The 24,541-nt window shown below is 40.9% G+C and overlaps 1 long non-coding RNA gene across 1 annotated transcript; it reads left to right on the top strand.

Moving 5' to 3' along the window:
• The first annotated feature begins 15,056 nt into the window (after positions 1-15,056).
• LOC134007694 (uncharacterized) lies at positions 15,057-22,813 on the top strand. The gene is made up of 5 exons (XR_009928072.1): positions 15,057-15,362; positions 21,392-21,449; positions 21,649-21,778; positions 22,048-22,166; positions 22,586-22,813. It is a non-coding gene; the product is annotated as an uncharacterized LOC134007694 (long non-coding RNA).
• The last annotated feature ends 1,728 nt before the right edge of the window (positions 22,814-24,541 follow it).

The raw sequence follows: 24,541 nt of genomic DNA, 5'->3' as shown, positions 1-24,541 counted from the left end.
GACAGAGATGAAGCTCAAACAGAAGAGAGAAGAGGAGGAAAAGGAACAGAAAAAGATGGAGCAAGAAATGGAGGCGGCTAGATACAAAGAAGACAGACAGAGGAAAATTGAGAGCTCTGAAGCGAATACAAAACAAAGAGAGACTGAGATAAAGGAAGAACTGCTGAAGAGAGAGAGGAAAGAGATAAGACAGAAAGAAAGGGAGAGAGCAAAGGAGGAGGCTAGACAAAGAGATGACCTGCAAAAAGAAGTTGAAAGACTTAAAAAGAATGCGAGAAAAAGAGAGATAGAAAGTCAACAAGAAAAGGACAGACTGGAGGAAGAAGAGAGACGGAAAGAACTGGAAAAGGAGAGACAGGAGGCCAAACAAAAAGAGGATATTAAAAAGGAAATTGAAAGACTTAAAGAGATTTCAAGACAAAGAGAGATTGAAAGTCAACAAGGAAAGGAGAGACTAGAGGAAAAGAGACAAAAAGAGATGGACAAAACAAGAGAGGAGACAAGAGAAAAAGAGGCACTTCAGAGGGAACTTGAAAAAAAGAGAGAGACAGAGATGAAGCTCAAACAGAAGAGAGAAGAGGAGGAAAAGGAACTGAAAAAGATGGAGCAAGAAATTGAGGCGGCTAGACAAAACGAAGACAGAAAGAGTGTAACTGAGAGATCTGAAGCGAATACAAGACAAAGAGAGACTGAGATAAAGGAAGAACTGCTGAAGAGAGAGAGGAAAGAGATAAGACAGAAAGAAAGGGAGAGAGCAAAGGAGGAGGCTAGAGAAAGAGAGGACCTGCAAAAAGAAGTTGAAAGACTTAAACAGAATGCGAGACAAAGAGAGATAGAAAGTCAACAAGAAAAGGACAGACTGGAGGAAGAAGAGAGACGGAAAGAACTGGAAAAGGAGAGACAGGAGGCCAAACAAAAAGAGGATCTTAAGAAGGAAATTGAAAGACTTAAAGAGATTTCAAGACAAAGAGATATTGAAAGTCAACAAGGAAAGGAGAGACTAGAGGAAAAGAGACAAAAAGAGATGGACAAAACAAGAGATGAGACAAGAGAAAAAGAGGCACTTCAGAGGGAACTTGAAAAAAAGAGAGAGACAGAGATGAAGCTCAAACAGAAGAGAGAAGAGGAGGAAAAGGAACTGAGAAAGATGGAGCAAGAAATTGAGGCGGCTAGACAAAACGAAGACAGAAAGAGTGTAACTGAGAGATCTGAAGCGAATACAAGACAAAGAGAGACTGAGATAAAGGAAGAACAGCTGAAGAGAGAGAGGAAAGAGAAAATACATAAAGAAAGGGAGAGAGCAAAGGAGGAGGCTAGACAAAAAGAGGACCTGGACAGGGAACATGAAAGACCTAAAGAGAATGAGAGACAGAAAGAGGCTGAAAGACAGCAAGAGCAGAAAAGACTAAAGGAGAAGGCAGAGAGACAGAGAGAACTACAAAGAGAGAGAGAGGAGGCTAGACAAAGAGAGGACCTGCAAAAAGAAGTTGAAAGACTTAAACAGAATGCGAGACAAAGAGAGATAGAAAGTCAACAAGAAAAGGACAGACTGGAGGAAGAAGAGAGACGGAAAGAACTGGAAAAGGAGAGACAGGAGGCCAAACAAAAAGAGGATCTTAAGAAGGAAATTGAAAGACTTAAAGAGATTTCAAGACAAAGAGAGATTGAAACTCAACAAGAAAAGGAGAGACTAGAGGAAAAGAGACAAAAAGAGATGGAGAAAACAAGAGAGGAGACAAGAGAAAAAGAGGCACTTCAGAGGGAACTTGAAAAAAAGAGAGAGACAGAAAGAAAGCACAAGCATGAAAGACAGGAAGTGGATCAGAGGCATATAGAACAAGAGAGTGAGGAAGCAAGACGTAAAGGGTTAGAAGAAGGCCTGCCGAAGAAAACCGAAAGACGTCAAGAAAATGAGAGGGGGAGAGACATTGAAAGACTGCAAGTACATGAAAAGTATCCGTTGAGACAGACCGAGTCCCTGCAGCGGGAACTTGAAGATGACACCCCGGAACTTGTCCGATGCACAAAGGCTGCTGGACCGAGGATCGCTGAGCAAGAAATGGAAGATACAAAACCTAGAAAAGAGGTGGAAATATCAGAGGAGAGAGTCAAGGAAGAGAGACAGAGGGAGGTGGGAATAATACGACAAAACGATGAAAACCAGCAGCGAGAGATTCAACAGAAATTGCCAATCGAGGAAGACATGGGTGAGGGAAAAGAAATGAAACAAACTGAGAACGAGAGGGAACAGGAAAGACAACGGCTGGAGACTGAAAGACAAGACGAGGAGCGAAAAAGACAGATGGAAATTCAAATGGAGGACAGGAGGCAAAGAGAGGAGAAGAGGAAAGCTTTAGAGCTGATATGGAGACAAAAAGGAGACAGGAGATGGAAAGAGAAAGAATTGAAGAGACAGAAAGAGCTTGAGAAAAAAGCAGCGGAAGTGCTAAAACAACCCGAGGAGAAAGGCGAAAAAGAGAAATTGAGGGAGGAGGAAGAAAAAGAGAAGGAAAGACTAAGAGAGATGGATAAAATACAGTTGGCCAAGTTGTTCGACATGAAAGAGAAAGCTACAGACAACTATTGGCTCCAAAAAGCATTCGACTTACAAATAGATTTAGTCAAAGATAGGGAGAAAATTATGACAGAGGATAAGAAAATGAAAGAGTTAGAGAAGAGATGGGAGGAGGAAGACAAACAACGGAAGGCTTGCCAACAACCCTTCGATGCAGAGGCAAGTAAAGTGTGGGAAGAGAATCTGCGACGGGCAGTCAAGAGGAGAACGGAGAGAAAAGCTGGGAGACTCGTCGAGCTGAAGAGGCAGCAGAACATTCAAAAGGAGCAGAGACAACAAGTAAAAGAGGATGAAATAATACCGAAAATCACAGAAGAGAAGGTTACGGAGGAAAGTGCCTGTGAGGATGAGTCAAAGGAGCCAGAGAAGGAAGGATCAGTGGAGGAGTCAGGGAGGAAAGAGTCAGAGAAGGAAGAGTCAGTGGAGGAGTCAGGGAGGAAAGAGTCAGAGAAGGAAGAGTCAGTGGAGGAGTCAGGGAGGAAAGAGTCAGAGAAGGAAGAGTCAGTGGAGGAGTCAGGGAGGAAAGAGTCAGAAAAGAAAGAGTCAGTGGAGTCAGAGAGGAAGGAGTCAGAGAGGAAAGAGTCAGAGAAGGAAGAGTCAGTGGAGGAGTCAGAGACAAGTAAGAACATTTTCACTTCTCCCGATCTTGTGATGTGAAAGTATAGTATGTGATCTCTATAACGCTCGGAATGTCAACTTGGCAAAGTGCAGGAAAAGTACATTCCATTTCACTATGGCAATTTACCAAAAATGTAAGATGTGTAAGTCATGTTACAATTTCTTCATTAAGAAACAATTGTAGGTTTGATATGAGGATATTCAGTATACTATAGACCATGTAGAAATATGTTGTGCTTGTCTCTTCCAAACAGAGAAAAAGAAGAAGGGTGGTTTCTTCAAGAAGCTCGCGACGTTTTTCCAAAGAAAAGATCGTAAAAAACGGGAGAAGGTTATGGATAAAAGAGTCTGTGAGGATGAGTCAGAGGAGTCAGAGGGAGAAGAGTCAGAAGGAGAAGAGTCAGAGGGAGAAGAGTCAGATGGAGATGAGTCAGAGGAAGGGTCAGAGGAAGGGTCAGAGGAAGGGTCAGAGGAAGGGTCAGAGGAAGGGTCAGAGGATGAGTCAGAGGAAGAGTCAGAGACAAGTAAGAACATTATAAAACTAGTCACTTCTCCCAGATCTTGTGATGTGAAAGTATAGTATGTGATCTCTATAACGCTCGGAATGTCAACCTGGCAAAGTGCAGCAAAAGTAGGCACTATGGAAATTTACCAAAAACGTAAGATGTGTAAGCAATGTTAGAATTTCTTCATTAAGAAACCATTGTAGGTTTGATATGTTGATATGTAATTATTATGTGTACTTTAGACCATGTAGAAATATTTTATGCTTGTCTCTTGCAAACAGAGAAAAAGAAGAAAGGTGGTTTCTGGAACAAGATCTTGCACTTCTGGGAAATCAAAAATCAGAAAAAGGAGGAAGAGGAAAGGAGAGCCAAACTGTTAGCGTTTGCAAACTATGTGGATGGTTTACAAAAGGCCAACAAACAAGATGTAGCCTAACCCAGGGTTACAGGGCACACATTTATTAAAATGTAAAAGAAAATGATTTATAACAAGTAACAAATAAATAACTATTATCTTCACAAAAGTGATATACAAAAGCTTTTACACAAAGCCTCTTAATAAAAGTTTATATATTGAATGCTGAATCATTCTACAGTGTATTCAATATATTCAAGCAATAAATCACAATTGACAGACCATGGTATGATTATTATATCACAGTTCAAAGGTATTTGGCCCGACGCAGAGGTCACCAAGGAAGTCAGAGTCAAAGTTAGTTAGTATATATATATTATTTATATATATTATAAAACAAGAGCTCGCAGATTGGTGTGTTTCCCAGGCGACGTACTGATCGGAATCGTCATAGAAGGCTGTAATGTCATGAAGCTCTAAACTTTTCGAACATTGTACCAACGCTGCATTCTACTGTTATTTCGACCAGAATCAATTGCATACAGTTAGGCTTATTTTTGAGAAAATGGTTTTGTTGAAATTGTAATAACTACCAGGAAGATGAAAGTATTGAGGTAAGGATAAGACTAAGTTGCCTAGTACAAATGGGATGGTTTCATGTTTGTCCCGTTATTTGTTATGAGAAGAAACTGACTTCCATATTTGCTACCGACAGAAAACACTTTACAGCGTGAAGAAATCTTTTCATAGTCAGAAATATTTTAATATAGCCCTGCGTGAAAACTATCCAACAGATTGTACAATTGTTTGCCAGTGGCGTAATATTTACAACGTGACTTGAGGTGTCAAACGGCAGAAACATAAGCCAATGTACGCCTATTTGGGGATTTTTTTATGGAAGTGTTGACCAAACCAAATTACTAGCCAAATGGAAATAGTCTATGCTCTAAATTTCTAACCAATGGCAACGCATTGTAAACGTCCACATTCTGTAATGATTATACTGGCAAATTCAGACCAGAAAATAAACAAGAGTTTACAGATTGGTTAGATTCCCAGGCGGACGTACTGATCAGTTTTTACAGTCTATGATCAGAATCGTCATAGAAGGCTGTGATGTCATAAACCTCAAAACGTTTGGAACATTATATTGTGCAAACACTGCATTCTACTGTTATTTCGACCAGAATCAAGTGCATACAGTTTAGGCATTTTGAGAAAAATGTCTTGTTAAAATTGTGACAATTACCAGGAAGGTGAAAGTATTGAGGTAAGGATAATACATTAAGTAGTACAAGTGGGATGTTTTCCTTATGTTATTCGTTATCCGTTATCTACAGAAACAAACTGGCTGTATTTGCTACCAACAGAAAACACACATACACAAAACAAGCCTAATGTATTAAAATAATACTAAATAAATACACTAACTGTTGTACTGACTGTTCAAAGTCACTGCTAATGACTTTGGATGCAGACTAAATTAGTAGTACAAGTTCATCTGATGAGGAAAAATGTGTAGCAAGATTAGTAACAATAATGTTGTTTATAATTTATTGACAAATTAATGTTAAATTAAAGTTCTTCATGCTTATTTAGCTAACAGGTTCAGCAAGCTGATAACTGCAACTTTGTTCCACAAAGTGGAACTACTGCCTGCATCTTAAAGCTTCCAGTGCTATTATTGTTGCCTGAACAACATTCATTTTGTATTGGCTTTCCTTTGATAAGTGTATCATTTCTTTACAGAGGAGGAATGGCTTAACAAACATGCCAAGGAAGATGTGAGTTCTTTAAGCATACAAAACATCTCTGTGACATCAATCTAGATTCATTCAGATTTGAGACTTTCTCAATCCTTTCTAGTTAGGATGTTGCCTAGGTGGTTTCCACCATAATCATGTTATTGACCTTGTGTGGATGTGTCTGTTTCTGCTTCTGACAGAGAGAAGGTGACTCTCTATCCTTGGGAGTTTCCCAAAGCTCTCTTGGGAAAGAGGGGGAGTCGAAAGTAAGTAACCACTAAACAGAGCTCTTGCTACTGTAAGCCTAGCAGCTATTGGTTCAGGTTTGGGATGTATCGCTCTACACTTAGTGAGGATGACTGAGAAGAACCTGTAAGTCTGGAGGGTTCAGATCAAAGTTAAAGTCGGGTTTTAAGCTCAACAAAAATACAATAGTAAAGAGAGGCTTAATGATCTAAACAGTCCTTGGAGAAAGCCCCAAGTTCAATGTTGAAGTTAAAAGTTTTATATAAAAGTTTTATAGTTGGGTCGTCACAAGGATTTCCAGTTAGTATCCTACTTCACAGTAGCTGTACAGGTTATATGTCAAAAAAAGAAGAATGGACAGTTTGATATGTTCTGATGTGTGTGTGTGTGTCTCCCCGCAGTGCTGGAGGATACTCCTCAATCGGAGCAGGCTCCTGTGGAGCGTTTGGAAAGAGGTTCTCTTTAGGAACGATCACCCTGGGGCTAAGTGGCTCTGAGAGTTCCTCTGATGAGAGCTCCTCTGATGGAGAGATATGTCCCTGTAAAGCTCTTGTAGCCACAGGGAGGGGCCCTCAAATTAACCCGTAAGTCTCCTGCACTAGCACGTGGTAACTAAACAATACGTTCTCTACCAAAAAGAATTGTCCAAAAAATATATGCATACATTTTATTAGGAAGGATTTCTTGACATGGCTGTGGGTTGACCTATAAGGATATATAACATTTTTTAATTGTTCTCATTCAGCACTCAGGCCAAAAAGAAGCCTTCCATATTTGTCCTCGACAAACCGTCAGTCTCCACCAACAATGCTGGTCTAGCTGGACCGGGTGAGATGACAAATGACGCCATCCAGAGAGAGTTGCTGGAGCTACGAGAGAGAGACCGGCAGAGAGAGCGGCGGGTTCATCTATGGGTGGAGAGGGAGAAGCTGCGGAGGGAGGCAAGGGAGGGAAGAGTGAAAGAGCTGGAGAACCAGGTGGAGGACCTACAGGTTTCCATCGAAGAGCTCCAACAAAAAAACCTTTCACTGATGAAAAGGATTGACAAATTCAAACGGGTAAAAGCCAAGAACATAGGCAATGTCACTCACTAATCTTTCAGCACATACCCAAGATATTACCCCCCAAAAATGTATCTTAATCTTATCGTGATCTAGCAGAGTTGCTACAATAGATTATCTGGGGTGTAAACACAAAGTTGTGTCATCTATATCACAAACCCGTTAAAACAGGATTAGTTAGGCGGTAGTAGTTTATCTCTGTTGCAGAATACTAAAACTATACCACAGCTGTGGATGTTGTAAGGATGGGGACTAATAGCCCTTTCACACTGACCTCAAGTTATGTTCAACAACCTTAGGATTATTTTCAAGAAGTGTCAGACTGTTCACCTTTTGAATGTGAAAGATTACTGTGTGCGCCTTATTTACTGCATAGTAGCAGTACTTTTGGGACTGACAAAAGCACATGCATATTTAATTCACTTCCAAAACTGAGTTAACACTGATGTTCTTCTATGCTAAGTTTTGTGTTATTTAATCAGCTTGCAGAAACACCTAAAAGAATTGTTGATGGAAAGCCAGTTGAGGATGGAAACACTGCAGAGTCACAGCACCAAGCAGGAAAAAAGAGAGAAATGTCGGAGAGCGAAGAAAGGAACAGACGAATGAAAGAGCAAGAGTTCGAAAGACAAAGAGTGCCTGAGACGCAGAGAGAGAGGGAAAGGAGGGAAGAGAAACAGCGGATGCAAAGACAGGCTGGGAGACAAAAGGAGAAGCATAAACCTCTGGACACGGAAAGGGAGGATCTGCGAAGACAACTTGGGAAAGAGAAAGAGAGGCAGCAAGCACAAGAGCGCCAGGAGGAGGAGGAAAGACAAAGAGAAATCAAAAGGGAGAGGGCGGACGCAGGGCAGAAAGACGATCTCAAGAGGGAACTTGAAAGACAGAAAAAGATAGACAGTGCCAAACGGGAGATGGATTCTGCTAGGGAAAAGAAAACACTGGAAAGGGAAGTTGAAAGACACAACGAGCAAGACAGACAGAGAGAGGCAGAACGACTGCAAGAACGGGAGCGACAAGAGAAGGAGAGGGCAGGACAGAACGAAATAGAAAGAGAGAGGGCCAAAAGACAAAAAGAGGACCTTCAGAAGGATATTGAAAAACTTGAAAGAGAAAAAGAATTCCTGAAGAGGGAACTTGAAAAAGAGAGAGAGACAGAGATGAAGCTCAAACAGAAGAGAGAAGAGGAGGAAAAGGAACAGAAAAAGATGGAGCAAGAAATGGAGGCGGCTAGATACAAAGAAGACAGACAGAGGAAAATTGAGAGCTCTGAAGCGAATACAAAACAAAGAGAGACTGAGATAAAGGAAGAACTGCTGAAGAGAGAGAGGAAAGAGATAAGACAGAAAGAAAGGGAGAGAGCAAAGGAGGAGGCTAGACAAAGAGATGACCTGCAAAAAGAAGTTGAAAGACTTAAAAAGAATGCGAGAAAAAGAGAGATAGAAAGTCAACAAGAAAAGGACAGACTGGAGGAAGAAGAGAGACGGAAAGAACTGGAAAAGGAGAGACAGGAGGCCAAACAAAAAGAGGATATTAAAAAGGAAATTGAAAGACTTAAAGAGATTTCAAGACAAAGAGAGATTGAAAGTCAACAAGGAAAGGAGAGACTAGAGGAAAAGAGACAAAAAGAGATGGACAAAACAAGAGAGGAGACAAGAGAAAAAGAGGCACTTCAGAGGGAACTTGAAAAAAAGAGAGAGACAGAGATGAAGCTCAAACAGAAGAGAGAAGAGGAGGAAAAGGAACTGAAAAAGATGGAGCAAGAAATTGAGGCGGCTAGACAAAACGAAGACAGAAAGAGTGTAACTGAGAGATCTGAAGCGAATACAAGACAAAGAGAGACTGAGATAAAGGAAGAACTGCTGAAGAGAGAGAGGAAAGAGATAAGACAGAAAGAAAGGGAGAGAGCAAAGGAGGAGGCTAGAGAAAGAGAGGACCTGCAAAAAGAAGTTGAAAGACTTAAACAGAATGCGAGACAAAGAGAGATAGAAAGTCAACAAGAAAAGGACAGACTGGAGGAAGAAGAGAGACGGAAAGAACTGGAAAAGGAGAGACAGGAGGCCAAACAAAAAGAGGATCTTAAGAAGGAAATTGAAAGACTTAAAGAGATTTCAAGACAAAGAGATATTGAAAGTCAACAAGGAAAGGAGAGACTAGAGGAAAAGAGACAAAAAGAGATGGACAAAACAAGAGATGAGACAAGAGAAAAAGAGGCACTTCAGAGGGAACTTGAAAAAAAGAGAGAGACAGAGATGAAGCTCAAACAGAAGAGAGAAGAGGAGGAAAAGGAACTGAGAAAGATGGAGCAAGAAATTGAGGCGGCTAGACAAAACGAAGACAGAAAGAGTGTAACTGAGAGATCTGAAGCGAATACAAGACAAAGAGAGACTGAGATAAAGGAAGAACAGCTGAAGAGAGAGAGGAAAGAGAAAAGACATAAAGAAAGGGAGAGAGCAAAGGAGGAGGCTAGACAAAAAGAGGACCTGGACAGGGAACATGAAAGACCTAAAGAGAATGAGAGACAGAAAGAGGCTGAAAGACAGCAAGAGCAGAAAAGACTAAAGGAGAAGGCAGAGAGACAGAGAGAACTACAAAGAGAGAGAGAGGAGGCTAGACAAAGAGAGGACCTGCAAAAAGAAGTTGAAAGACTTAAACAGAATGCGAGACAAAGAGAGATAGAAAGTCAACAAGAAAAGGACAGACTGGAGGAAGAAGAGAGACGGAAAGAACTGGAAAAGGAGAGACAGGAGGCCAAACAAAAAGAGGATCTTAAGAAGGAAATTGAAAGACTTAAAGAGATTTCAAGACAAAGAGAGATTGAAACTCAACAAGAAAAGGAGAGACTAGAGGAAAAGAGACAAAAAGAGATGGAGAAAACAAGAGAGGAGACAAGAGAAAAAGAGGCACTTCAGAGGGAACTTGAAAAAAAGAGAGAGACAGAAAGAAAGCACAAGCATGAAAGACAGGAAGTGGATCAGAGGCATATAGAACAAGAGAGTGAGGAAGCAAGACGTAAAGGGTTAGAAGAAGGCCTGCCGAAGAAATCCGAAAGACGTCAAGAAAATGAGAGGGGGAGAGACATTGAAAGACTGCAAGTACATGAAAAGTATCCGTTGAGACAGACCGAGTCCCTGCAGCGGGAACTTGAAGATGACACCCCGGAACTTGTCCGATGCACAAAGGCTGCTGGACCGAGGATCGCTGAGCAAGAAATGGAAGATACAAAACCTAGAAAAGAGGTGGAAATATCAGAGGAGAGAGTCAAGGAAGAGAGACAGAGGGAGGTGGGAATAATACGACAAAACGATGAAAACCAGCAGCGAGAGATTCAACAGAAATTGCCAATCGAGGAAGACATGGGTGAGGGAAAAGAAATGAAACAAACTGAGAACGAGAGGGAACAGGAAAGACAACGGCTGGAGACTGAAAGACAAGACGAGGAGCGAAAAAGACAGATGGAAATTCAAATGGAGGACAGGAGGCAAAGAGAGGAGAAGAGGAAAGCTTTAGAGCTGATATGGAGACAAAAAGGAGACAGGAGATGGAAAGAGAAAGAATTGAAGAGACAGAAAGAGCTTGAGAAAAAAGCAGCGGAAGTGCTAAAACAACCCGAGGAGAAAGGCGAAAAAGAGAAATTGAGGGAGGAGGAAGAAAAAGAGAAGGAAAGACTAAGAGAGATGGATAAAATACAGTTGGCCAAGTTGTTCGACATGAAAGAGAAAGCTACAGACAACTATTGGCTCCAAAAAGCATTCGACTTACAAATAGATTTAGTCAAAGATAGGGAGAAAATTATGACAGAGGATAAGAAAATGAAAGAGTTAGAGAAGAGATGGGAGGAGGAAGACAAACAACGGAAGGCTTGCCAACAACCCTTCGATGCAGAGGCAAGTAAAGTGTGGGAAGAGAATCTGCGACGGGCAGTCAAGAGGAGAACGGAGAGAAAAGCTGGGAGACTCGTCGAGCTGAAGAGGCAGCAGAACATTCAAAAGGAGCAGAGACAACAAGTAAAAGAGGATGAAATAATACCGAAAATCACAGAAGAGAAGGTTACGGAGGAAAGTGCCTGTGAGGATGAGTCAAAGGAGCCAGAGAAGGAAGGATCAGTGGAGGAGTCAGGGAGGAAAGAGTCAGAGAAGGAAGAGTCAGTGGAGGAGTCAGGGAGGAAAGAGTCAGAGAAGGAAGAGTCAGTGGAGGAGTCAGGGAGGAAAGAGTCAGAGAAGGAAGAGTCAGTGGAGGAGTCAGGGAGGAAAGAGTCAGAAAAGAAAGAGTCAGTGGAGTCAGAGAGGAAGGAGTCAGAGAGGAAAGAGTCAGAGAAGGAAGAGTCAGTGGAGGAGTCAGAGACAAGTAAGAACATTTTCACTTCTCCCGATCTTGTGATGTGAAAGTATAGTATGTGATCTCTATAACGCTCGGAATGTCAACTTGGCAAAGTGCAGGAAAAGTACATTCCATTTCACTATGGCAATTTACCAAAAATGTAAGATGTGTAAGTCATGTTACAATTTCTTCATTAAGAAACAATTGTAGGTTTGATATGAGGATATTCAGTATACTATAGACCATGTAGAAATATGTTGTGCTTGTCTCTTCCAAACAGAGAAAAAGAAGAAGGGTGGTTTCTTCAAGAAGCTCGCGACGTTTTTCCAAAGAAAAGATCGTAAAAAACGGGAGAAGGTTATGGATAAAAGAGTCTGTGAGGATGAGTCAGAGGAGTCAGAGGGAGAAGAGTCAGAAGGAGAAGAGTCAGAGGGAGAAGAGTCAGATGGAGATGAGTCAGAGGAAGGGTCAGAGGAAGGGTCAGAGGAAGGGTCAGAGGAAGGGTCAGAGGAAGGGTCAGAGGATGAGTCAGAGGAAGAGTCAGAGACAAGTAAGAACATTATAAAACTAGTCACTTCTCCCAGATCTTGTGATGTGAAAGTATAGTATGTGATCTCTATAACGCTCGGAATGTCAACCTGGCAAAGTACAGCAAAAGTAGGCACTATGGAAATTTACCAAAAACGTAAGATGTGTAAGCAATGTTAGAATTTCTTCATTAAGAAACCATTGTAGGTTTGATATGTTGATATGTAATTATTATGTGTACTTTAGACCATGTAGAAATATTTTATGCTTGTCTCTTGCAAACAGAGAAAAAGAAGAAAGGTGGTTTCTGGAACAAGATCTTGCACTTCTGGGAAATCAAAAATCAGAAAAAGGAGGAAGAGGAAAGGAGAGCCAAACTGTTAGCGTTTGCAAACTATGTGGATGGTTTACAAAAGGCCAACAAACAAGATGTAGCCTAACCCAGGGTTACAGGGCACACATTTATTAAAATGTAAAAGAAAATGATTTATAACAAGTAACAAATAAATAACTATTATCTTCACAAAAGTGATATACAAAAGCTTTTACACAAAGCCTCTTAATAAAAGTTTATATATTGAATGCTGAATCATTCTACAGTGTATTCAATATATTCAAGCAATAAATCACAATTGACAGACCATGGTATGATTATTATATCACAGTTCAAAGGTATTTGGCCCGACGCAGAGGTCACCAAGGAAGTCAGAGTCAAAGTTAGTTAGTATATATATATTATTTATATATATTATAAAACAAGAGCTCGCAGATTGGTGTGTTTCCCAGGCGACGTACTGATCGGAATCGTCATAGAAGGCTGTAATGTCATGAAGCTCTAAACTTTTCGAACATTGTACCAACGCTGCATTCTACTGTTATTTCGACCAGAATCAATTGCATACAGTTAGGCTTATTTTTGAGAAAATGGTTTTGTTGAAATTGTAATAACTACCAGGAAGATGAAAGTATTGAGGTAAGGATAAGACTAAGTTGCCTAGTACAAATGGGATGGTTTCATGTTTGTCCCGTTATTTGTTATGAGAAGAAACTGACTTCCATATTTGCTACCGACAGAAAACACTTTACAGCGTGAAGAAATCTTTTCATAGTCAGAAATATTTTAATATAGCCCTGCGTGAAAACTATCCAACAGATTGTACAATTGTTTGCCAGTGGCGTAATATTTACAACGTGACTTGAGGTGTCAAACGGCAGAAACATAAGCCAATGTACGCCTATTTGGGGATTTTTTTATGGAAGTGTTGACCAAACCAAATTACTAGCCAAATGGAAATAGTCTATGCTCTAAATTTCTAACCAATGGCAACGCATTGTAAACGTCCACATTCTGTAATGATTATACTGGCAAATTCAGACCAGAAAATAAACAAGAGTTTACAGATTGGTTAGATTCCCAGGCGGACGTACTGATCAGTTTTTACAGTCTATGATCAGAATCGTCATAGAAGGCTGTGATGTCATAAACCTCAAAACGTTTGGAACATTATATTGTGCAAACACTGCATTCTACTGTTATTTCGACCAGAATCAAGTGCATACAGTTTAGGCATTTTGAGAAAAATGTCTTGTTAAAATTGTGACAATTACCAGGAAGGTGAAAGTATTGAGGTAAGGATAATACATTAAGTAGTACAAGTGGGATGTTTTCCTTATGTTATTCGTTATCCGTTATCTACAGAAACAAACTGGCTGTATTTGCTACCAACAGAAAACACACATACACAAAACAAGCCTAATGTATTAAAATAATACTAAATAAATACACTAACTGTTGTACTGACTGTTCAAAGTCACTGCTAATGACTTTGGATGCAGACTAAATTAGTAGTACAAGTTCATCTGATGAGGAAAAATGTGTAGCAAGATTAGTAACAATAACGTTGTTTATAATTTATTGACAAATTAATGTTAAATTAAAGTTCTTCATGCTTATTTAGCTAACAGGTTCAGCAAGCTGATAACTGCAACTTTGTTCCACAAAGTGGAACTACTGCCTGCATCTTAAAGCTTCCAGTGCTATTATTGTTGCCTGAACAACATTCATTTTGTATTGGCTTTCCTTTGATAAGTGTATCATTTCTTTACAGAGGAGGAATGGCTTAACAAACATGCCAAGGAAGATGTGAGTTCTTTAAGCATACAAAACATCTCTGTGACATCAATCTAGATTCATTCAGATTTGAGACTTTCTCAATCCTTTCTAGTTAGGATGTTGCCTAGGTGGTTTCCACCATAATCATGTTATTGACCTTGTGTGGATGTGTCTGTTTCTGCTTCTGACAGAGAGAAGGTGACTCTCTATCCTTGGGAGTTTCCCAAAGCTCTCTTGGGAAAGAGGGGGAGTCGAAAGTAAGTAACCACTAAACAGAGCTCTTGCTACTGTAAGCCTAGCAGCTATTGGTTCAGGTTTGGGATGTATCGCTCTACACTTAGTGAGGATGACTGAGAAGAACCTGTAAGTCTGGAGGGTTCAGATCAAAGTTAAAGTCGGGTTTTAAGCTCAACAAAAATACAATAGTAAAGAGAGGCTTAATGATCTAAACAGTCCTTGGAGAAAGCCCCAAGTTCAATGTTGAAGTTAAAAGTTTTATATAAAAGTTTTATAGTTGGGTCGTCACAAGGATTTCCAGTTAGTATCCTACTTCACAGTAGCTGTACAGGTTATATGTCAAAAAAAGAAGAATGGACAGTTTGATATGTTCTGATGTGTGTGTGTGTGTCTCCCCGCAGTGCTGGAGGATACTCCTCAATCGGAGCAGGCTCCTGTGGAGCGTTTGGAAAGAGGTTCTCTTTAGGAACGATCACCCTGGGGCTAAGTGGCTCTGAGAGTTCCTCTGATGAGAGCTCCTCTGATGGAGAGATATGTCCCTGTAAAGCTCTTGTAGCCACAGGGAGGGGCCCTCAAATTAACCCGTAAGTCTCCTGCACTAGCACGTGGTAACTAAACAATACGTTCTCTACCAAAAAGAATTGTCCAAAAAATATATGCATACATTTTATTAGGAAGGATTTCTTGACATGGCTGTGGGTTGACCTATAAGGATATTTAACATTTTTTAATTGTTCTCATTCAGCACTCAGGCCAAAAAGAAGCCTTCCATATTTGTCCTCGACAAACCGTCAGTCTCCACCAACAATGCTGGTCTAGCTGGACCGGGTGAGATGACAAATGACGCCATCCAGAGAGAGTTGCTGGAGCTACGAGAGAGAGACCGGCAGAGAGAGCGGCGGGTTCATCTATGGGTGGAGAGGGAGAAGCTGCGGAGGGAGGCAAGGGAGGGAAGAGTGAAAGAGCTGGAGAACCAGGTGGAGGACCTACAGGTTTCCATCGAAGAGCTCCAACAAAAAAACCTTTCACTGATGAAAAGGATTGACAAATTCAAACGGGTAAAAGCCAAGAACATAGGCAATGTCACTCACTAATCTTTCAGCACATACCCAAGATATTACCCCCCAAAAATGTATCTTAATCTTATCGTGATCTAGCAGAGTTGCTACAATAGATTATCTGGGGTGTAAACACAAAGTTGTGTCATCTATATCACAAACCCGTTAAAACAGGATTAGTTAGGCGGTAGTAGTTTATCTCTGTTGCAGAATACTAAAACTATACCACAGCTGTGGATGTTGTAAGGATGGGGACTAATAGCCCTTTCACACTGACCTCAAGTTATGTTCAACAACCTTAGGATTATTTTCAAGAAGTGTCAGACTGTTCACCTTTTGAATGTGAAAGATTACTGTGTGCGCCTTATTTACTGCATAGTAGCAGTACTTTTGGGACTGACAAAAGCACATGCATATTTAATTCACTTCCAAAACTGAGTTAACACTGATGTTCTTCTATGCTAAGTTTTGTGTTATTTAATCAGCTTGCAGAAACACCTAAAAGAATTGTTGATGGAAAGCCAGTTGAGGATGGAAACACTGCAGAGTCACAGCACCAAGCAGGAAAAAAGAGAGAAATGTCGGAGAGCGAAGAAAGGAACAGACGAATGAAAGAGCAAGAGTTCGAAAGACAAAGAGTGCCTGAGACGCAGAGAGAGAGGGAAAGGAGGGAAGAGAAACAGCGGATGCAAAGACAGGCTGGGAGACAAAAGGAGAAGCATAAACCTCTGGACACGGAAAGGGAGGATCTGCGAAGACAACTTGGGAAAGAGAAAGAGAGGCAGCAAGCACAAGAGCGCCAGGAGGAGGAGGAAAGACAAAGAGAAATCAAAAGGGAGAGGGCGGACGCAGGGCAGAAAGACGATCTCAAGAGGGAACTTGAAAGACAGAAAAAGATAGACAGTGCCAAACGGGAGATGGATTCTGCTAGGGAAAAGAAAACACTGGAAAGGGAAGTTGAAAGACACAACGAGCAAGACAGACAGAGAGAGGCAGAACGACTGCAAGAACGGGAGCGACAAGAGAAGGAGAGGGCAGGACAGAACGAAATAGAAAGAGAGAGGGCCAAAAGACAAAAAGAGGACCTTCAGAAGGATATTGAAAAACTTGAAAGAGAAAAAGAATTCCTGAAGAGGGAACTTGAAAAAGAGAGAGAGACAGAGATGAAGCTCAAACAGAAGAGAGAAGAGGAGGAAAAGGAACAGAAAAAGATGGAGCAAGAAATGGAGGCGGCTAGATACAAAGAAGACAGACAGAGGAAAATTGAGAGCTCTGAAGCGAATACAAAACAAAGAGAGACTGAGATAAAGGAAGAACTGCTGAAGAGAGAGAGGAAAGAGATAAGACAGAAAGAAAGGGAGAGAGCAAAGGAGGAGGCTAGACAAAGAGATGACCTGCAAAAAGAAGTTGAAAGACTTAAAAAGAATGCGAGAAAAAGAGAGATAGAAAGTCAACAAGAAAAGGACAGACTGGAGGAAGAAGAGAGACGGAAAGAACTGGAAAAGGAGAGACAGGAGGCCAAACAAAAAGAGGATCTTAAAAAGGAAATTGAAAGACTTAAAGAGATTTCAAGACAAAGAGAGATTGAAAGTCAACAAGGAAAGGAGAGACTAGAGGAAAAGAGACAAAAAGAGATGGACAAAACAAGAGAGGAGACAAGAGAAAAAGAGGCACTTCAGAGGGAACTTGAAAAAAAGAGAGAGACAGAGATGAAGCTCAAACAGAAGAGAGAAGAGGAGGAAAAGGAACTGAAAAAGATGGAGCAAGAAATTGAGGCGGCTAGACAAAACGAAGACAGAAAGAGTGTAACTGAGAGATCTGAAGCGAATACAAGACAAAGAGAGACTGAGATAAAGGAAGAACTGCTGAAGAGAGAGAGGAAAGAGATAAGACAGAAAGAAAGGGAGAGAGCAAAGGAGGAGGCTAGAGAAAGAGAGGACCTGCAAAAAGAAGTTGAAAGACTTAAACAGAATGCGAGACAAAGAGAGATAGAAAGTCAACAAGAAAAGGACAGACTGGAGGAAGAAGAGAGACGGAAAGAACTGGAAAAGGAGAGACAGGAGGCCAAACAAAAAGAGGATCTTAAGAAGGAAATTGAAAGACTTAAAGAGATTTCAAGACAAAGAGATATTGAAAGTCAACAAGGAAAGGAGAGACTAGAGGAAAAGAGACAAAAAGAGATGGACAAAACAAGAGATGAGACAAGAGAAAAAGAGGCACTTCAGAGGGAACTTGAAAAAAAGAGAGAGACAGAGATGAAGCTCAAACAGAAGAGAGAAGAGGAGGAAAAGGAACTGAGAAAGATGGAGCAAGAAATTGAGGCGGCTAGACAAAACGAAGACAGAAAGAGTGTAACTGAGAGATCTGAAGCGAATACAAGACAAAGAGAGACTGAGATAAAGGAAGAACAGCTGAAGAGAGAGAGGAAAGAGAAAAGACATAAAGAAAGGGAGAGAGCAAAGGAGGAGGCTAGACAAAAAGAGGACCTGGACAGGGAACATGAAAGACCTAAAGAGAATGAGAGACAGAAAGAGGCTGAAAGACAGCAAGAGCAGAAAAGACTAAAGGAGAAGGCAGAGAGACAGAGAGAACTACAAAGAGAGAGAGAGGAGGCTAGACAAAGAGAGGACCTGCAAAAAGAAGTTGAAAGACTTAAACAGAATGCGAGACAAAGAGAGATAGAAAGTCAACAAGAAAAGGACAGACTGGAGGAAGAAGAGAGACGGAAAGAACTGGAAAAGGAGAGACAGGAGGCCAAACAAAAAGAGGATCTTAAGAAGGAAATTGAAAGACTTAAAGAGATTTCAAGACAAAGAGAGATTGAAACTCAACAAGAAAAGGAGAGACTAGAGGAAAAGAGACAAAAAGAGATGGAGAAAACAAGAGAGGAGACAAGAGAAAAAGAGGCACTTCAGAGGGAACTTGAAAAAAAGAGAGAGACAGAAAGAAAGCACAAGCATGAAAGACAGGAAGTGGATCAGAGGCATATAGAACAAGAGAGTGAGGAAGCAAGACGTAAAGGGTTAGAAGAAGGCCTGCCGAAGAAATCCGAAAGACGTCAAGAAAATGAGAGGGGGAGAGACATTGAAAGACTGCAAGTACATGAAAAGTATCCGTTGAGACAGACCGAGTCCCTGCAGCGGGAACTTGAAGATGACACCCCGGAACTTGTCCGATGCACAAAGGCTGCTGGACCGAGGATCGCTGAGCAAGAAATGGAAGATACAAAACCTAGAAAAGAGGTGGAAATATCAGAGGAGAGAGTCAAGGAAGAGAGACAGAGGGAGGTGGGAATAATACGACAAAACGATGAAAACCAGCAGCGAGAGATTCAACAGAAATTGCCAATCGAGGAAGACATGGGTGAGGGAAAAGAAATGAAACAAACTGAGAACGAGAGGGAACAGGAAAGACAACGGCTGGAGACTGAAAGACAAGACGAGGAGCGAAAAAGACAGATGGAAATTCAAATGGAGGACAGGAGGCAAAGAGAGGAGAAGAGGAAAGCTTTAGAGCTGATATGGAGACAAAAAGGAGACAGGAGATGGAAAGAGAAAGAATTGAAGAGACAGAAAGAGCTTGAGAAAAAAGCAGCGGAAGTGCTAAAACAACCCGAGGAGAAAGGCGAAAAAGAGAAATTGAGGGAGGAGGAAGAAGAAAAAGAGAAGGAAAGACTAAGAGAGATGGATAAAATACAGTTGGCCAAGTTGTTCGACATGAAAGAGAAAGCTACAGACAACTATTGGCTCCAAAAAGCATTCGACTTACAAATAGATTTAGTCAAAGATAGGGAGAAAATTATGACAGAGGATAAGAAAATGAAAGAGTTAGAGAAGAGATGGGAGGAGGAAGACAAACAACGGAAGGCTTGCCAACAACCCTTCGATGCAGAGGCAAGTAAAGTGTGGGAAGAGAATCTGCGACGGGCAGTCAAGAGGAGAACGGAGAGAAAAGCTGGGAGACTCGTCGAGCTGAAGAGGCAGCAGAACATTCAAAAGGAGCAGAGACAACAAGTAAAAGAGGATGAAATAATACCGAAAATCACAGAAGAGAAGGTTACGGAGGAAAGTGCCTGTGAGGATGAGTCAAAGGAGCCAGAGAAGGAAGGATCAGTGGAGGAGTCAGGGAGGAAAGAGTCAGAGAAGGAAGAGTCAGTGGAGGAGTCAGGGAGGAAAGAGTCAGAAAAGAAAGAGTCAGTGGAGTCAGAGAGGAAGGAGTCAGAGAGGAAAGAGTCAGAGAAGGAAGAGTCAGTGGAGGAGTCAGAGACAAGTAAGAACATTTTCACTTCTCCCGATCTTGTGATGTGAAAGTATAGTATGTGATCTCTATAACGCTCGGAATGTCAACTTGGCAAAGTGCAGGAAAAGTACATTCCATTTCACTATGGCAATTTACCAAAAATGTAAGATGTGTAAGTCATGTTACAATTTCTTCATTAAGAAACAATTGTAGGTTTGATATGAGGATATTCAGTATACTATAGACCATGTAGAAATATGTTGTGCTTGTCTCTTCCAAACAGAGAAAAAGAAGAAGGGTGGTTTCTTCAAGAAGCTCGCGACGTTTTTCCAAAGAAAAGATCGTAAAAAACGGGAGAAGGTTATGGATAAAAGAGTCTGTGAGGATGAGTCAGAGGAGTCAGAGGGAGAAGAGTCAGAAGGAGAAGAGTCAGAGGGAGAAGAGTCAGATGGAGATGAGTCAGAGGAAGGGTCAGAGGAAGGGTCAGAGGAAGGGTCAGAGGAAGGGTCAGAGGAAGGGTCAGAGGATGAGTCAGAGGAAGAGTCAGAGACAAGTAAGAACATTATAAAACTAGTCACTTCTCCCAGATCTTGTGATGTGAAAGTATAGTATGTGATCTCTATAACGCTCGGAATGTCAACCTGGCAAAGTGCAGCAAAAGTAGGCACTATGGAAATTTACCAAAAACGTAAGATGTGTAAGCAATGTTAGAATTTCTTCATTAAGAAACCATTGTAGGTTTGATATGTTGATATGTAATTATTATGTGTACTTTAGACCATGTAGAAATATTTTATGCTTGTCTCTTGCAAACAGAGAAAAAGAAGAAAGGTGGTTTCTGGAACAAGATCTTGCACTTCTGGGAAATCAAAAATCAGAAAAAGGAGGAAGAGGAAAGGAGAGCCAAACTGTTAGCGTTTGCAAACTATGTGGATGGTTTACAAAAGGCCAACAAACAAGATGTAGCCTAACCCAGGGTTACAGGGCACACATTTATTAAAATGTAAAAGAAAATGATTTATAACAAGTAACAAATAAATAACTATTATCTTCACAAAAGTGATATACAAAAGCTTTTACACAAAGCCTCTTAATAAAAGTTTATATATTGAATGCTGAATCATTCTACAGTGTATTCAATATATTCAAGCAATAAATCACAATTGACAGACCATGGTATGATTATTATATCACAGTTCAAAGGTATTTGGCCCGACGCAGAGGTCACCAAGGAAGTCAGAGTCAAAGTTTGAGTATTGTAAATGAGTAGGAGCTTCAGGGTTGTGGAGTAGGGTGTACTGTCAGGCCGTGACTGGCTATACACTCCTGCACAGTAGATGGCGGTGTTTGCTCTTTTAAATTGGATGCGATCCGCCAATCAAATTAAAAGAAGAAGATTACTCGGGTACCCGACCAACAGTTGCCAACACAATGATACAGCTATCCTAGCTGTCTAGCTACAGTAGCTAGATTTTTTCTTCTCTGCTATGACAATGTCTAGTCCACAGAACTTTGACTCGAGGTTTAGCATGGATGTTATGTGACTGAAATCACAAAACGTGATTGGTGTGGTGTCACAGAAAGGGTCAGGGCACTAGTTAATCAGGAAGCAGCTCCGATGAGAAAATGCATGAAAAAAATGTCCCATATTACACGAATTCCCCCATATTTATGTCATGTGACGGCAATGTAACTCTAAAGTGTACTGTATATCACAACATACTGAAAACGAGTTGTTTTTAGTGATAGTGAACCTTCAGGTCTGTTTACTGACTGATCTACCTGTTTAGGATACCTCGGACAGAGTACCGAAGAAAAAAAAGAAGTGTGCCGTCTTCGGATGATGAGGTAGGACTTACAAGCAGATACCCAATGCTACGTTTAGGAGTTTCGTTATGCATTTTATTTTATTTTAAACTGTGACTTGTAGGTGTGTATGGCATTGTTGCTTATCTCTCATTTCTTAGCCAGACAAAGTTGACACAAGTAGCCCCTAAGCCATGTATATATCTCCAGAGATGCATTAAAGTCTCTCCTTCACAATTAGGATTCTGAATGCACAGATGAAGGTGGAGTGGTCCCTCAGTAAATTTACGATAAATGCTCCAAGGGTACCGTCAATTAAAGAAGAAAAAAAAACAGCAACTGTCAGTGGATCTCAGAGATCTTCAAGAGAAGTAAGTACTTGGAACACAAATAGAGTCAGTACAGTTGTAGCCTTGCATAAATGAAATACCATGAAAATAAGATGTAATGAAATTGTCATTGAGATTTTTGTTGTTATTTCCAGTGATAATTGTACAAAATATTATATTTTCCTCATTTATATTTTCCTCATCTCTAGGATTCTGGACATGTAGTTATGGTAGTAGTCTTCTTTAGTATTATAGTATAAACTAAAGATAAACACTTATTTAGTCTTTTTTCTATTTTCATGTAACCCTAGATATGCAGAATTGGAAAAAGAAATAAAAGAAATACACAATGAGCGTGATCGGTATAAAAGCTACCTCCGCTCCATCCAGGGCAACGTCCGAACACTGCTCTAAGGGGAGGTGTTAGAGGGTGAGTAAACATTTAAATTAAGTAATAAACTGATATAAACCACCACATTATTGTTATTCTCACAACAACCTTGTTGTTTTTGTAAACTAAACATAGTACACGTTTCACCACACAACATGCATTACCACGTGGGTAAATGTGAAATATTTCTATTGGTTCAATTGCCTGCGCCACAATTTTTTTTTGTTGACAATTTGACTATAGCTAATTACAACACATAAACATATATATCTATTTTTGCTTTCTACGCAAATACTCTCAACCCATATTATTAACAATGCTATACAAGGAATTTTTATATCAGGTAGAGATATCATCATCAGTCAACTTGCTGACGATAAAACAATCTTTTTGAGAGATGCTATTTCAATGTTTTGAGAAATATTCAATTATTAATTCCACATATTGCCAACCCTCAGCAGCACATGAGTGCCCAGATCCATGCCAACTGCCAAGGTCCAGACTAAGCCTCAAGCCCAGATCCACACCCAGCCTCAGGTCCATGTCAAGGTCCAGACCCAGCCTCAGGGCCAAGTCCACACCCAGCCTCAGGTCCAAGTCAAGGTCCAGACCCAGCCTCAGGACCAAGTCCAGCATGTCCAGACCCAGCCTCAGGCCCAAGTCAAGCAGGTCCAGACCCAGCCTCAGGCCCAAGGCTGAGAATGCAATTTCTTTGTTTGGTTTAACATTTGTTGTATGTGGGCATTGGGGAGAGGTGGGAAATCATGACCAAAAAAAAACCCTTTTTCCCCCTATTGATACCCTGTTCTACATAAATAGTTAACGTGCTAATGCCAGTTCAAAATGGTAGCTTGCTGTTGATATGAGATTGTACTTAGTTGGAAGATACCACAGACGCAGATATCTACTATATGTTTGGTAATGCACTGTCAAATTTAGACTTCAATGTTTCTGTACAAAGTTACTGTGCTCGTTGAAGACAGTAACTGCACAATGATACGTTTCGCATAAGTCTCCAAAACACCTCTAATAACACCAGAAAGTCGCTAGATTTGTCGCTAGTCGCTTCTGACATAATAAGTCGCCAAGACGGTTTGGAAAGTCGCCAGATATAGCGAGAAAGTCACCAAGTTGGTAACACTGCTTCTAAACTGAAAGCTCTCACCTCTCCCCCTCCATATCAAAGGGATGTGCCTCCTGAAGGACTTAAATGAATGTGTTCTAGTAAGAATGGTCTGGAGTCGCAGAGGTCCGATAATATCAGCTTTATTGCAGCAGTTGGAAATCAACAAGTACAGAGCTCAGGGTTTGTCTACGTTTCCCTACCCGCAACAGAGTTTGGTCTGGTTCACGAAGTCCAACTGGCTATCTGTCCCTCCCCAGCATATATTATACAGTGCAGTAAAACAGAAAGATGAAAAGAGGGTTGAGCTTGTTCTCTCGTGCATCAGGGAGTTGTTCTTGCCGACGCGTCCCACCTGCTCGGGTGCCGTCTCCGCCCGGTTTCAAGGTTGTTTCTGAAATGGAGAGATTAAGACACAAAGAACAGCCTGCTTCCCACACCCTGTGTGAGACACCATGTTTAAGCCTGAGCACACTTCTAAGTTCATAAGACAGAACTTTAAAAAGGGGGGGCGCAGACCACTCCTAGGTCTGATGAGGCATAGGGGCAGATGGGGCAAGGTCTCCAAGGGGAAGGGGTAGATCATCCAGTGAGAAAGGGAGGAACAGGGTCTCCAGGGGAATGGGGCCTTAGAACAGGGGTTGTATATCCAAAGGTAGTCAGACCCGCCGGTCTGACTCGTCCTGAAGCAGAAAAGAGTTACAGTCCCAGTATCACCTTATCTCCCATGATCAAGCAGTAACTGAGTCAAATGAGATGCGAACAGTCGAACACCAATGATTAAACACAGATATTGAAATCAAGAACCCATTTGAGGATTTAAAGTGGATATTTTTCAAGTTCAAATAAATCCCTCCTTTCACACCCTTTTAGGGTGTGACAACAAACACAAATTTAAAAATATCCCACTACCGAGTACACAATGTTGACATACAATTCAACAATAATGATGAGACTATGCAGCATTATGGCCAAGTGGTGTGGACACAGTGGGAAAACCCACCGTCACTCCAGAGTGGACATTCGACATCCATGTATCCACGGCAGACCTGGACATACTCACAGGCCCCCTTCACCACATACATACAACTTTAGCCAAGCTTTTAGAATTGTAATAAAATAAATTCGAAACAAATAGAAAAACCAGAAATTAGACAGGATATTTTAAAGTTTTCATAAGATCCCTCCTTTCATTGATAACTTTAATCAATACCCAATCTCCCCGTTTGACTCCTCCACTCTTTGGTTTACTGCTTCACCTGGAACAGAATTTAGCAGAAGACATCTCTTT

This window comes from Osmerus eperlanus, chromosome 21 (genome assembly GCF_963692335.1).
Source record: "Osmerus eperlanus chromosome 21, fOsmEpe2.1, whole genome shotgun sequence".
Taxonomy (NCBI): Eukaryota; Metazoa; Chordata; class Actinopteri; order Osmeriformes; family Osmeridae; genus Osmerus; species Osmerus eperlanus.
Note: the sequence above shows the minus strand (reverse complement) of the source record. Positions and strands in the feature narration are given on the sequence as shown.